Source organism: Lissotriton helveticus, chromosome 8 (genome assembly GCF_964261635.1).
Source record: "Lissotriton helveticus chromosome 8, aLisHel1.1, whole genome shotgun sequence".
Classification (NCBI taxonomy): Eukaryota; Metazoa; Chordata; class Amphibia; order Caudata; family Salamandridae; genus Lissotriton; species Lissotriton helveticus.
In genome coordinates this window covers 819707841-819720087 of record NC_136069.1, presented here as the reverse complement: position 1 = coordinate 819720087, position 12247 = coordinate 819707841, and the positions used below count along the sequence as shown (strand labels likewise).

Below are 12247 nucleotides of genomic sequence, written 5' to 3'. Positions count from 1 at the left end.
ATTCCCTTTGTGCAAATCGGAATGCCAAGGTGAATAGCTGGGCCACAGATTCTGGCTAATTATCTATCTCTTGAATGCAAGAAGCAATAAAAACTGCCTAATGCAGGACTAAAGCATTCCTTGCATAGCCTCTAACATCATAACATAACTGAGCTGCTGGTAACAAGCTAAGCAATGCCTTCCCAAAATGAGAAGTACATGTGCTTATGTGCTTATCCGCTCACTCAGCGCTCAATCAGGCTCGATCAGGCTCGATATAGGAAAGGTGGAAAGGGTCCAAATGGCTTTCCCTTCCTTTTTAGGGTGGGTCCTGCTGACTATCATAGGATTCCTCTTAAGAGTGGCCAGGGTCAGAGGAAAAACTTTCAATGCTTCTTAGTGTTCTCTCCAGAAGCAGGCATTTTCTGTGCCTTTAATTTCAGGCTTTTCCCAGCAGTCTCTGTTCTGCCTATGTAAATTAACAAAAGCAGTGCTTATTCCTCACTTGCTCTAATGTCCTTCCTGTCCACAAAACTCTGCCTAAGTATGCTTTTTTTCTTTTTCAGGTAAATTCTAAATGGTTTCTCTGTCCACTCTGTGGCAGTAGAATGCTGATTATGATGCCATGTTTTGTGGAATCACCAAGGTACAACTACAGAGGAATATATGAGTCTGAAGGACATGGAACTCTTAGCTAACACATCACAATATGTGATGCTTGCCAACCAAGCACTACATTCTGGTGCGCTGATGATCAGAACATTCTGCTCCTAAAGGAAAGAAAATACCGCTTGATTGAAAATAAAGTCTCTGTTTATATTAACGCTCTCTCTCTCCCTATATCTATCTATCTATCTATCTATCTATCTATCTATCTATCTATCTATCTATCTATCTATCTATCTATCTATCTATCTATCTATCTATCTATCTATCTATCTATCTATCTATCTATCTATCTATCTATCTATCTATCTATCTATCTATCTGTCTGTCTGTCTGTCTGTCTGTCTGTCTGTCTGTCTGTCTGTCCGTCTATCCATCCATCCATCCATCCATCCATCCATCCATCCATCCATCCATCCATCCATCCATCCATCTATTTATCTATCTATCTATCTATCTATCTATCTATCTATCTATCTATCTATCTATCTATCTATCTATCTATCTATCTATCTATCTATCTTTATATATGGATACATGCATACACCTACACATAGATATGCCATGCATTTCTTTGGATTTGTTTCAACCTCTTGCCATTTATTTGAGAATCCCTACTTTTCAAGTGACTGCAAATGAAGTAATCTCTGGCACGGTTTGGCTGATGCAAGGTAACCAAAACACAAGACAACTTTTAATAAAAATCATTGGTTTCTTTGTTAACGTGCACTGTCCAACATGGGACTTTCACACGTCAGGTAAATATGATAACCAATACACAACAGAAGCAGATGCAGATTGCTTATCAATGTCGTGATAGAACAGTTGTGATTTGAGTAGAAGAAGCGCCCCTGAATTGATACTTATTATATACAGCCTGTAAGATAGTCAAAAATGCATGCTAGGAGAGGAGATGCAAATATAAATGTATTAGAAAAATACATAAAGAGGAGTGATATGCTTTTATTCATGCAAGGCTAGAAAAAATCCCCATACTGTCGAAAGCATTCATACACCACCAAATGGAAATAAACAATTCTGACATTAAACGAAAAGGTGACGATGCATTTGTATCATCACCTTGAGAAGGATCATCTAGGAATTGAGCCCAAGCCTCAGCACTTAAAAACCAGAAACACTCCACTGAAATAAGAGGCCTGTTGGTGCCAACAATTCTCAAAGTTAATGCTTGTTCTGGTTGAGCATTGAACCGAATGCAGGGCTCTTTTGAAAGTGAGGTTTGTGAATCAACAGATACATCCACATGCCAATTATGTTATTGTTTTTAAGAGAATTCACTTTCTTGGAACGAGACTGCATGAACCCATCTTCAGGGCCTGGACAATTTCATGCAAAACGGCAACTCTCAACATTGCAGCCAAGACAATATAACTAGTGTTTCTGCCCGGTTTCGAACCGGGGACCTTTCGCGTGTGAGGCGAACGTGATAACCACTACACTACAGAAACAGATACCTATAGTTGATTCTTCTGTGATGAAACTGCTCAAAACAGGTTATTCCAAGGGCATCTGGTTTTAGATTTCTTTCATACAACCTGCCCGACAGCCCTATCTGAACGCTTGTATATGCCTTGCAAGTTCAGCATTTTTGCAAAATGCTTAAAGAGAAATGTTTCCTATTTGCTCAGGCAGGGCAAGGTTAAAAGCATGAGACTCTAGCAAATATGCATCCACTACTGCAAAGAGAAAATTAATATTGGCTTTGAAATGCATACTTCAAAAGAGCACCAATGAAAGGGCTCGTCCGGGATTTGAACCCGGGACCTCTCGCACCCTAAGCGAGAATCATACCCCTAGACCAACGAGCCGTTGAAAGGCCCTCACCTCTGAAAAGGTAATACCAGCTCTAAGCCCGCAATGAAGATCATGCTGGGGTCTTTTTCATGCTTGGTCTGTGAATTCACAGGAAATTCAGTGTCAACTTACCCTTTCTCAAACGATAGCACTATCATTTGTAAGTGTCCCCTTTTATTTTGTCTCAGCATTGGACACGTCTTACAGGAAGTCAGCAGTTATTTATATATTTCTGCATTGGCTAGAGCCTAAAGAGAAAGAATAAAAAGCTGTTCATAACAACATAAGAAACACATTTTGCCTTTTCTCTCCAATACTGATTCCCTTTGTGCAAATCGGAATGCCAAGGTGAATAGCTGGGCCACAGATTCTGGCTAGTTATCTATCTCTTGAATGCAAGAAGCAATAAAAACTGCCTAATGCAGGACTAAAGCATTCCTTGCATAGCCTCTAACATCATAACATAACTGAGCTGCTGGTAACAAGCTAAGCAATGCATTCCCAAAATGAGAAGTACATGTGCTTATGTGCTTATCCGCTCAATCAGCGCTCGATCAGGCTCGATCAGGCGAGATATAGGAAAGGTGGAAAGGGTCCAAATGGCTGTCCCTTCCTTTTTAGGGTGGGTCCTGCTGACTATCATAGGATTCCTCTTAAGAGTGGCCAGGGTCAGAGGAAAAACTTTCAATGCTTCTTAGTGTTCTCTCCAGAAGCAGGCATTGTCTGTGCCTTTAATTTCAGGCTTTTCCCAGCAGTCTCTGTTCTGCCTATGTAAATTAACAAAAGCAGTGCTTATTCCTCACTTGCTCTAATGTCCTTCCTGTCCACAAAGCTCTGCCTAAGTATGCTTTTTTTCTTTTTCAGGGAAATTCTAAATGGTTTCTCTGTCCACTCTGTGGCAGTAGAATGCTGATTATGATGCCATGTTTTGTGGAATCACCAAGGTACAACTACAGAGGAATATATGAGTCTGAAGGACATGGAACTCTTAGCTAACACATCACAATATGTGATGCTTGCCAACCAAGCACTACATTCTGGTGCGCTGATGATGAGAACATTCTGCTCCTAAAGGAAAGAAAATACCGCTTGATTGAAAATAAAGTCTCTGTTTATATTAACGCTCTCTCTCTCCCTATATCTATCTATCTATCTATCTATCTATCTATCTATCTATCTATCTATCTATCTATCTATCTATCTATCTATCTATCTATCTATCTATCTATCTATCTATCTATCTATCTATCTATCTATCTATCTATCTATCTATCTATCTATCTGTCTATCTATCTGTCTGTCTGTCTGTCTGTCTGTCTGTCCGTCTATCCATTCATCCATCCATCCATCCATCCATCCATCCATCCATCCATCCATCCATCCATCCATCCATCCATCCATCCATCCATCCATCCATCCATCCATCCATCCATCCATCCATCCATCCATCCATCCATCTATTTATCTATCTATCTATCTATCTATCTATCTATCTATCTATCTATCTATCTATCTATCTATCTATCTATCTATCTATCTATCTATCTATCTATCTATCTATCTATCTATCTTTATATATGGATACATGCATACACCTACACATAGATATGCCATGCATTTCTTTGGATTTGTTTCAACCTCTTGCCATTTATTTGAGAATCCCTACTTTTCAAGTGACTGCAAATGAAGTAATCTCTGGCACGGTTTGGCTGATGCAAGGTAACCAAAACACAAGACAACTTTTAATAAAAATCATTGGTTTCTTTGTTAACGTGCACTGTCCAACATGGGACTTTCACACGTCAGGTAAATATGATAACCAATACACAACAGAAGCAGATGCAGATTGCTTATCAATGTCGTGATAGAACAGTTGTGATTTGAGTAGAAGAAGCGCCCCTGAATTGATACTTATTATATACAGCCTGTAAGATAGTCAAAAATGCATGCTAGGAGAGGAGATGCAAATATAAATGTATTAGAAAAATACATAAAGAGGAGTGATATGCTTTTATTCATGCAAGGCTAGAAAAAATCCCCATACTGTCGAAAGCATTCATACACCACCAAATGGAAATAAACAATTCTGACATTAAACGAAAAGGTGACGATGCATTTGTATCATCACCTTGAGAAGGATCATCTAGGAATTGAGCCCAAGCCTCAGCACTTAAAAACCAGAAACACTCCACTAAAATAAGAGGCCTGTTGGTGCCAACAATTCTCAAAGTTAATGCTTGTTCTGGTTGAGCATTGAACCGAATGCAGGGCTCTTTTGAAAGTGAGGTCTGTGAATCAACAGATACATCCACATGCCAATTATGTTATTGTTTTTAAGAGAATTCACTTTCTTGGAACGAGACTGCATGAACCCATCTTCAGGGCCTGGACAATTTCATGCAAAACGGCAACTCTCAACATTGCAGCCAAGACAATATAACTAGTGTTTCTGCCCGGTTTCGAACCGGGGACCTTTCGCGTGTGAGGCGAACGTGATAACCACTACACTACAGAAACAGATACCTACAGGTGATTCTTCTGTGATGAAACTGCTCAAAACAGGTTATTCCAAGGGCATCTGGTTTTAGATTTCTTTCATGCAACCTGCCCGACAGCCCTATCTGAACGCTTGTATATGCCTTGCAAGTTCAGCATTTTTGCAAAATGCTTAAAGAGAAATGTTTCCTATTTGCTCAGGCAGGGCAAGGTTAAAAGCATGAGACTCTAGCAAATATGCATCCACTACTGCAAAGAGAAAATTAATATTGGCTTTGAAATGCATACTTCAAAAGAGCACCAATGAAAGGGCTCGTCCGGGATTTGAACCCGGGACCTCTCGCACCTTAAGCGAGAATCATACCCCTAGACCAACGAGCCGTTGAAAGGCCCTCACCTCTGAAAAGGTAATACCAGCTCTAAGCCCGCAATGAAGATCATGCTGGGGTCTTTTTCATGCTTGGTCTGTGAATTCACAGGAAATTCAGTGTCAACTTACCCTTTCTCAAACGATAGCACTATCATTTGTAAGTGTCCCCTTTTATTTTGTCTCAGCATTGGACACGTCTTACAGGAAGTCAGCAGTTATTTATATATTTCTGCATTGGCTACAGCCTAAAGAGAAAGAATAAAAAGCTGTTCATAACAACATAAGAAACACATTTTGCCTTTTCTCTCCAATACTGATTCCCTTTGTGCAAATCGGAATGCCAAGGTGAATAGCTGGGCCACAGATTCTGGCTAGTTATCTATCTCTTGAATGCAAGAAGCAATAAAAACTGCCTAATGCAGGACTCAAGCATTCCTTGCATAGCCTCTAACATCATAACATAACTGAGCTGCTGGTAACAAGCTAAGCAATGCATTCCCAAAATGAGAAGTACATGTGCTTATGTGCTTATCCGCTCAATCAGCGCTCGATCAGGCTCGATCAGGCGAGATATAGGAAAGGTGGAAAGGGTCCAAATGGCTGTCCCTTCCTTTTTAGGGTGGGTCCTGCTGACTATCATAGGATTCCTCTTAAGAGTGGCCAGGGTCAGAGGAAAAACTTTCAATGCTTCTTAGTGTTCTCTCCAGAAGCAGGCATTTTCTGTGCCTTTAATTTCAGGCTTTTCCCAGCAGTCTCTGTTCTGCCTATGTAAATTAACAAAAGCAGTGCTTATTCCTCACTTGCTCTAATGTCCTTCCTGTCCACAAAGCTCTGCCTAAGTATGCTTTTTTTCTTTTTCAGGGAAATTCTAAATGGTTTCTCTGTCCACTCTGTGGCAGTAGAATGCTGATTATGATGCCATGTTTTGTGGAATCACCAAGGTACAACTACAGAGGAATATATGAGTCTGAAGGACATGGAACTCTTAGCTAACACATCACAATATGTGATGCTTGCCAACCAAGCACTACATTCTGGTGCGCTGATGATCAGAACATTCTGCTCCTAAAGGAAAGAAAATACCGCTTGATTGAAAATAAAGGCTCGGTTTATATTAACGCTCTCTCTCTCCCTATATCTATCTATCTATCTATCTATCTATCTATCTATCTATCTATCTATCTATCTATCTATCTATCTATCTATCTATCTATCTATCTATCTATCTATCTATCTATCTATCTATCTATCTATCTATCTATATCTCTATCTATCTATCTATCTATCTATCTTTATATATGGATACATGCATACACCTACTCATAGATATGCCATGCATTTCTTTGGATTTGTTTCAACCTCTTGCCATTTATTTGAGAATCCCTACTTTTCAAGTGACTGCAAATGAAGTCATCTCTGGCACGTTTTGGCTGATGCAAGGTAACCAAAACACAAGACAACTTTTAATAAAAATCATTGGTTTCTTTGTTAACGTGCACTGTCAAACATGGGACTTTCACACGTCAGGTATATATGATAACCAATACACAACAGAAGCAGATGCAGATTGCTTATCAATGTCGTGATAGAACAGTTGTGATTTGAGTAGTAGAAGCGCCCCTGAATTGATACTTATTATATACAGCCTGTAAGATAGTCAAAAATGCATGCTAGGAGAGGAGATGCAAATATAAATGTATTAGAAAAATACATAAAGAGGAGTGATATGCTTTTATTCATGCAAGGCTAGAAAAAATCCCCATACTGTCGAAAGCATTCATACACCACCAAATGGAAATAAACAATTCTGACATTAAACGAAAAGGTGACGATGCATTTGTATCATCACCTTGAGAAGGATCATCTAGGAATTGAGCCCAAGCCTCAGCACTTAAAACCAGAAACACTCCACTAAAATAGGAGGCCTGATGGTGCCAACAATTCTCAAAGTTAATGCTTGTTCTGGTTGAGCATTGAACCGAATGCAGGGCTCTTTTGAAAGTGAGGTCTGTGAATCAACAGATACATCCACATGCCAATTATGTTATTGTTTTTAAGAGAATTCACTTTCTTGGAACGAGACTGCATGAACCCATCTTCAGGGCCTGGACAATTTCATGCAAAACGGCAACTCTCAACATTGCAGCCAAGACAATATAACTAGTGTTTCTGCACGGTTTCGAACCGGGGACCTTTCGCGTGTGAGGCGAACGTGATAACCACTACACTACAGAAACAGATACCTACAGGTGATTCTTCTGTGATGAAACTGCTCAAAACAGGTTATTCCAAGGGCATCTGGTTTTAGATTTCTTTCATGCAACCTGCCCGACAGCCCTATCTGAACGCTTGTATATGCCTTGCAAGTTCAGCATTTTTGCAAAATGCTTAAAGAGAAATGTTTCCTATTTGCTCAGGCAGGGCAAGGTTAAAAGCATGAGACTCTAGCAAATATGCATCCACTACTGCAAAGAGAAAATTAATATTGGCTTTGAAATGCATACTTCAAAAGAGCACCAATGAAAGGGCTCGTCCAGGATTTGAACCCGGGACCTCTCGCACCCTAAGCGAGAATCATACCCCTAGACCAACGAGCCGTTGAAAGGCCCTCACCTCTGAAAAGGTAATACCAGCTCTAAGCCCGCAATGAAGATCATGCTGGGGTCTTTTTCATGCTTGGTCTGTGAATTCACAGGAAATTCAGTGTCAACTTACCCTTTCTCAAACGATAGCACTATCATTTGTAAGTGTCCCCTTTTATTTTGTCTCAGCATTGGACACGTCTTACAGGAAGTCAGCAGTTATTTATATATTTCTGCATTGGCTAGAGCCTAAAGAGAAAGAATAAAAAGCTGTTCATAACAACGTAAGAAACACATTTTGCCTTTTCTCTCCAATACTGATTCCCTTTGTGCAAATCGGAATGCCAAGGTGAATAGCTGGACCACAGATTCTGGCTAGTTATCTATCTCTTGAATGCAAGAAGCAATAAAAACTGCCTAATGCAGGACTAAAGCATTCCTTGCATAGCCTCTAACATCATAACATAACTGAGCTGCTGGTAACAAGCTAAGCAATGCATTCCCAAAATGAGAAGTACATGTGCTTATGTGCTTATCCGCTCAATCAGCGCTCGATCAGGCGAGATATAGGAAAGGTGGAAAGGGTCCAAATGGCTGTCCCTTCCTTTTTAGGGTGGGTCCTGCTGACTATCATAGGATTCCTCTTAAGAGTGGCCAGGGTCAGAGGAAAAACTTTCAATGCTTCTTAGTGTTCTCTCCAGAAGCAGGCATTTTCTGTGCCTTTAATTTCAGGCTTTTCCCAGCAGTCTCTGTTCTGCCTATGTAAATTAACAAAAGCAGTGCTTATTCCTCACTTGCTCTAATGTCCTTCCTGTCCACAAAGCTCTGCCTAAGTATGCTTTTTTTCTTTTTCAGGGAAATTCTAAATGGTTTCTCTGTCCACTCTGTGGCAGTAGAATGCTGATTATGATGCCATGTTTTGTGGAATCACCAAGGTACAACTACAGAGGAATATATGAGTCTGAAGGACATGGAACTCTTAGCTAACACATCACAATATGTGATGCTTGCCAACCAAGCACTACATTCTGGTGCGCTGATGATCAGAACATTCTGCTCCTAAAGGAAAGAAAATACCGCTTGATTGAAAATAAAGTCTCTGTTTATATTAACGCTCTCTCTCTCCCTATATCTATCTATCTATCTATCTATCTATCTATCTATCTATCTATCTATCTATCTATCTATCTATCTATCTATCTATCTATCTATCTATCTATCTATCTATCTATCTATCTATCTATCTATCTATATCTCTATCTATCTATCTATCTATCTATCTTTATATATGGATACATGCATACACCTACTCATAGATATGCCATGCATTTCTTTGGATTTGTTTCAACCTCTTGCCATTTATTTGAGAATCCCTACTTTTCAAGTGACTGCAAATGAAGTCATCTCTGGCACGTTTTGGCTGATGCAAGGTAACCAAAACACAAGACAACTTTTAATAAAAATCATTGGTTTCTTTGTTAACGTGCACTGTCAAACATGGAACTTTCACACGTCAGGTAAATATGATAACCAATACACAACAGAAGCAGATGCAGATTGCTTATCAATGTCGTGATAGAACAGTTGTGATTTGAGTAGTAGAAGCGCCCCTGAATTGATACTTATTATATACAGCCTGTAAGATAGTCAAAAATGCATGCTAGGAGAGGAGATGCAAATATAAATGTATTAGAAAAATACATAAAGAGGAGTGATATGCTTTTATTCATGCAAGGCTAGAAAAAATCCCCATACTGTCGAAAGCATTCATACACCACCAAATGGAAATAAACAATTCTGACATTAAACGAAAAGGTGACGATGCATTTGTATCATCACCTTGAGAAGGATCATCTAGGAATTGAGCCCAAGCCTCAGCACTTAAAACCAGAAACACTCCACTAAAATAGGAGGCCTGTTGGTGCCAACAATTCTCAAAGTTAATGCTTGTTCTGGTTGAGCATTGAACCAAATGCAGGGCTCTTTTGAAAGTGAGGTCTGTGAATCAACAGATACATCCACATGCCAATTATGTTATTGTTTTTAAGAGAATTCACTTTCTTGGAACGAGACTGCATGAACCCATCTTCAGGGCCTGGACAATTTCATGCAAAACGGCAACTCTCAACATTGCAGCCAAGACAATATAACTAGTGTTTCTGCCCGGTTTCGAACCGGGGACCTTTTGCGTGTGAGGCGAACGTGATAACCACTACACTACAGAAACAGATACCTACAGGTGATTCTTCTGTGATGAAACTGCTCAAAACAGACTATTCCAAGGGCATCTGGTTTTAGATTTCTTTCATGCAACCTGCCCGACAGCCCTATCTGAACGCTTGTATATGCCTTGCAAGTTCAGCATTTTTGCAAAATGCTTAAAGAGAAATGTTTCCTATTTGCTCAGGCAGGGCAAGGTTAAAAGCATGAGACTCTAGCAAATAATCATCCACTACTGCAAAGAGAAAATTGATATTGGCTTTGAAATGCATACTTCAAAAGAGCACCAATGAAAGGGCTCATCCGGGATTTGAACCCGGGACCTCTCGCACCCAAAGCGAGAATCATACCCCTAGACCAACGAGCCGTTGAAAGACCCTCACCTCTGAAAAGGTAATACCAGCTCTAAGCCCGCAATGAAGATCATGCTGGGGTCTTTTTCATGCTTGGTCTGTGAATTCACAGGAAATTCAGTGTCAACTTACCCTTTCTCAAACGATAGCACTATCATTTGTAAGTGTCCCCTTTTATTTTTTCTCAGCATTGGACAAGTCTTACAGGAAGTCAGCAGTTATTTATATATTTCTGCATTGGCTAGAGCCTAAAGAGAAAGAATAAAAAGCTGTTCATAACAACATAAGAAACACATTTTGCCTTTTCTCTCAAATACTTATTCCCTTTGTGCAAATCGGAATGCCAAGGTGAATAGCTGGGCCACAGATTCTGGCTAATTATCTATCTCTTGAATGCAAGAAGCAATAAAAACTGCCTAATGCAGGACTAAAGCATTCCTTGCATAGCCTCTAACATCATAACATAACTGAGCTGCTGGTAACAAGCTAAGCAATGCCTTCCCAAAATGAGAAGTACATGTGCTTATGTGCTTATCCGCTCAATCAGCGCTCGATCAGGCTCAATCAGGCTCGATATAGGAAAGGTGGAAAGGGTCCAAATGGCTTTCCCTTCCTTTTTAGGGTGGGTCCTGCTGACTATCATAGGATTCCTCTTAAGAGTGGCCAGGGTCAGAGGAAAAACTTTCAATGCTTCTTAGTGTTCTCTCCAGAAGCAGGCATTTTCTGTGCCTTTAATTTCAGGCTTTTCCCAGCAGTCTCTGTTCTGCCTATGTAAATTAACAAAAGCAGTGCTTATTCCTCACTTGCTCTAATGTCATTCCTGTCCACAAAGCTCTGCCTAAGTATGCTTTTTTTCTTTTTCAGGGAAATTCTAAATGGTTTCTCTGTCCACTCTGTGGCAGTAGAATGCTGATTATGATGCCATGTTTTGTGGAATCACCAAGGTACAACTACAGAGGAATATATGAGTCTGAAGGACATGGAACTCTTAGCTAACACATCACAATATGTGATGCTTGCCAACCAAGCACTACATTCTGGTGCGCTGATGATCAGAACATTCTGCTCCTAAAGGAAAGAAAATACCGCTTGATTGAAAATAAAGTCTCTGTTTATATTAACGCTCTCTCTCTCCCTATATCTATCTATCTATCTATCTATCTATCTATCTATCTATCTATCTATCTATCTATCTATCTATCTATCTATCTATCTATCTATCTATCTATCTATCTATCTATCTATCTATCTTTATATATGGATACATGCATACACCTACTCATAGATATGCCATGCATTTCTTTGGATTTGTTTCAACCTCTTGCCATTTATTTGAGAATCCCTACTTTTCAAGTGACTGCAAATGAAGTCATCTCTGGCACGTTTTGGCTGATGCAAGGTAACCAAAACACAAGACAACTTTTAATAAAAATCATTGGTTTCTTTGTTAACGTGCACTGTCAAACATGGGACTTTCACACGTCAGGTAAATATGATAACCAATACACAACAGAAGCAGATGCAGATTGCTTATCAATGTCGTGATAGAACAGTTGTGATTTGAGTAGTAGAAGCGCCCCTGAATTGATACTTATTATATACAGCCTGTAAGATAGTCAAAAATGCATGCTAGGAGAGGAGATGCAAATATAAATGTATTAGAAAAATACATAAAGAGGAGTGATATGCTTTTATTCATGCAAGGCTAGAAAAAATCCCCATACTGTCGAAAGCATTCATACACCACCAAATGGAAATAAACAATT

General features: G+C 39.6%; 8 non-coding genes across 8 annotated transcripts; all 8 read right to left on the bottom strand.

Annotated features, from left to right (window-relative positions):
* Window positions 1-2041: 2041 nt before the first annotated feature.
* TRNAV-CAC (transfer RNA valine (anticodon CAC)) lies at window positions 2042-2114 on the bottom strand. Its single transcript has one exon. It is a non-coding gene; the product is annotated as a tRNA-Val (tRNA).
* A 288-nt stretch (window positions 2115-2402) lies between these two features.
* Window positions 2403-2474, bottom strand: TRNAP-AGG (transfer RNA proline (anticodon AGG)). Its single transcript has one exon. It is a non-coding gene; the product is annotated as a tRNA-Pro (tRNA).
* Window positions 2475-4904: 2430 nt separating this feature from the next.
* Window positions 4905-4977, bottom strand: TRNAV-CAC (transfer RNA valine (anticodon CAC)). The gene has a single exon. It is a non-coding gene; the product is annotated as a tRNA-Val (tRNA).
* A 288-nt stretch (window positions 4978-5265) lies between these two features.
* TRNAL-AAG (transfer RNA leucine (anticodon AAG)) lies at window positions 5266-5337 on the bottom strand. Its single transcript has one exon. It is a non-coding gene; the product is annotated as a tRNA-Leu (tRNA).
* Window positions 5338-7490: 2153 nt separating this feature from the next.
* TRNAV-CAC (transfer RNA valine (anticodon CAC)) lies at window positions 7491-7563 on the bottom strand. Its single transcript has one exon. It is a non-coding gene; the product is annotated as a tRNA-Val (tRNA).
* A 288-nt stretch (window positions 7564-7851) lies between these two features.
* On the bottom strand, window positions 7852-7923 carry TRNAP-AGG (transfer RNA proline (anticodon AGG)). Its single transcript has one exon. It is a non-coding gene; the product is annotated as a tRNA-Pro (tRNA).
* A 2139-nt stretch (window positions 7924-10062) lies between these two features.
* TRNAV-CAC (transfer RNA valine (anticodon CAC)) lies at window positions 10063-10135 on the bottom strand. Its single transcript has one exon. It is a non-coding gene; the product is annotated as a tRNA-Val (tRNA).
* A 288-nt stretch (window positions 10136-10423) lies between these two features.
* Window positions 10424-10495, bottom strand: TRNAP-UGG (transfer RNA proline (anticodon UGG)). The gene has a single exon. It is a non-coding gene; the product is annotated as a tRNA-Pro (tRNA).
* Between the last annotated feature and the right edge of the window lie 1752 nt (window positions 10496-12247).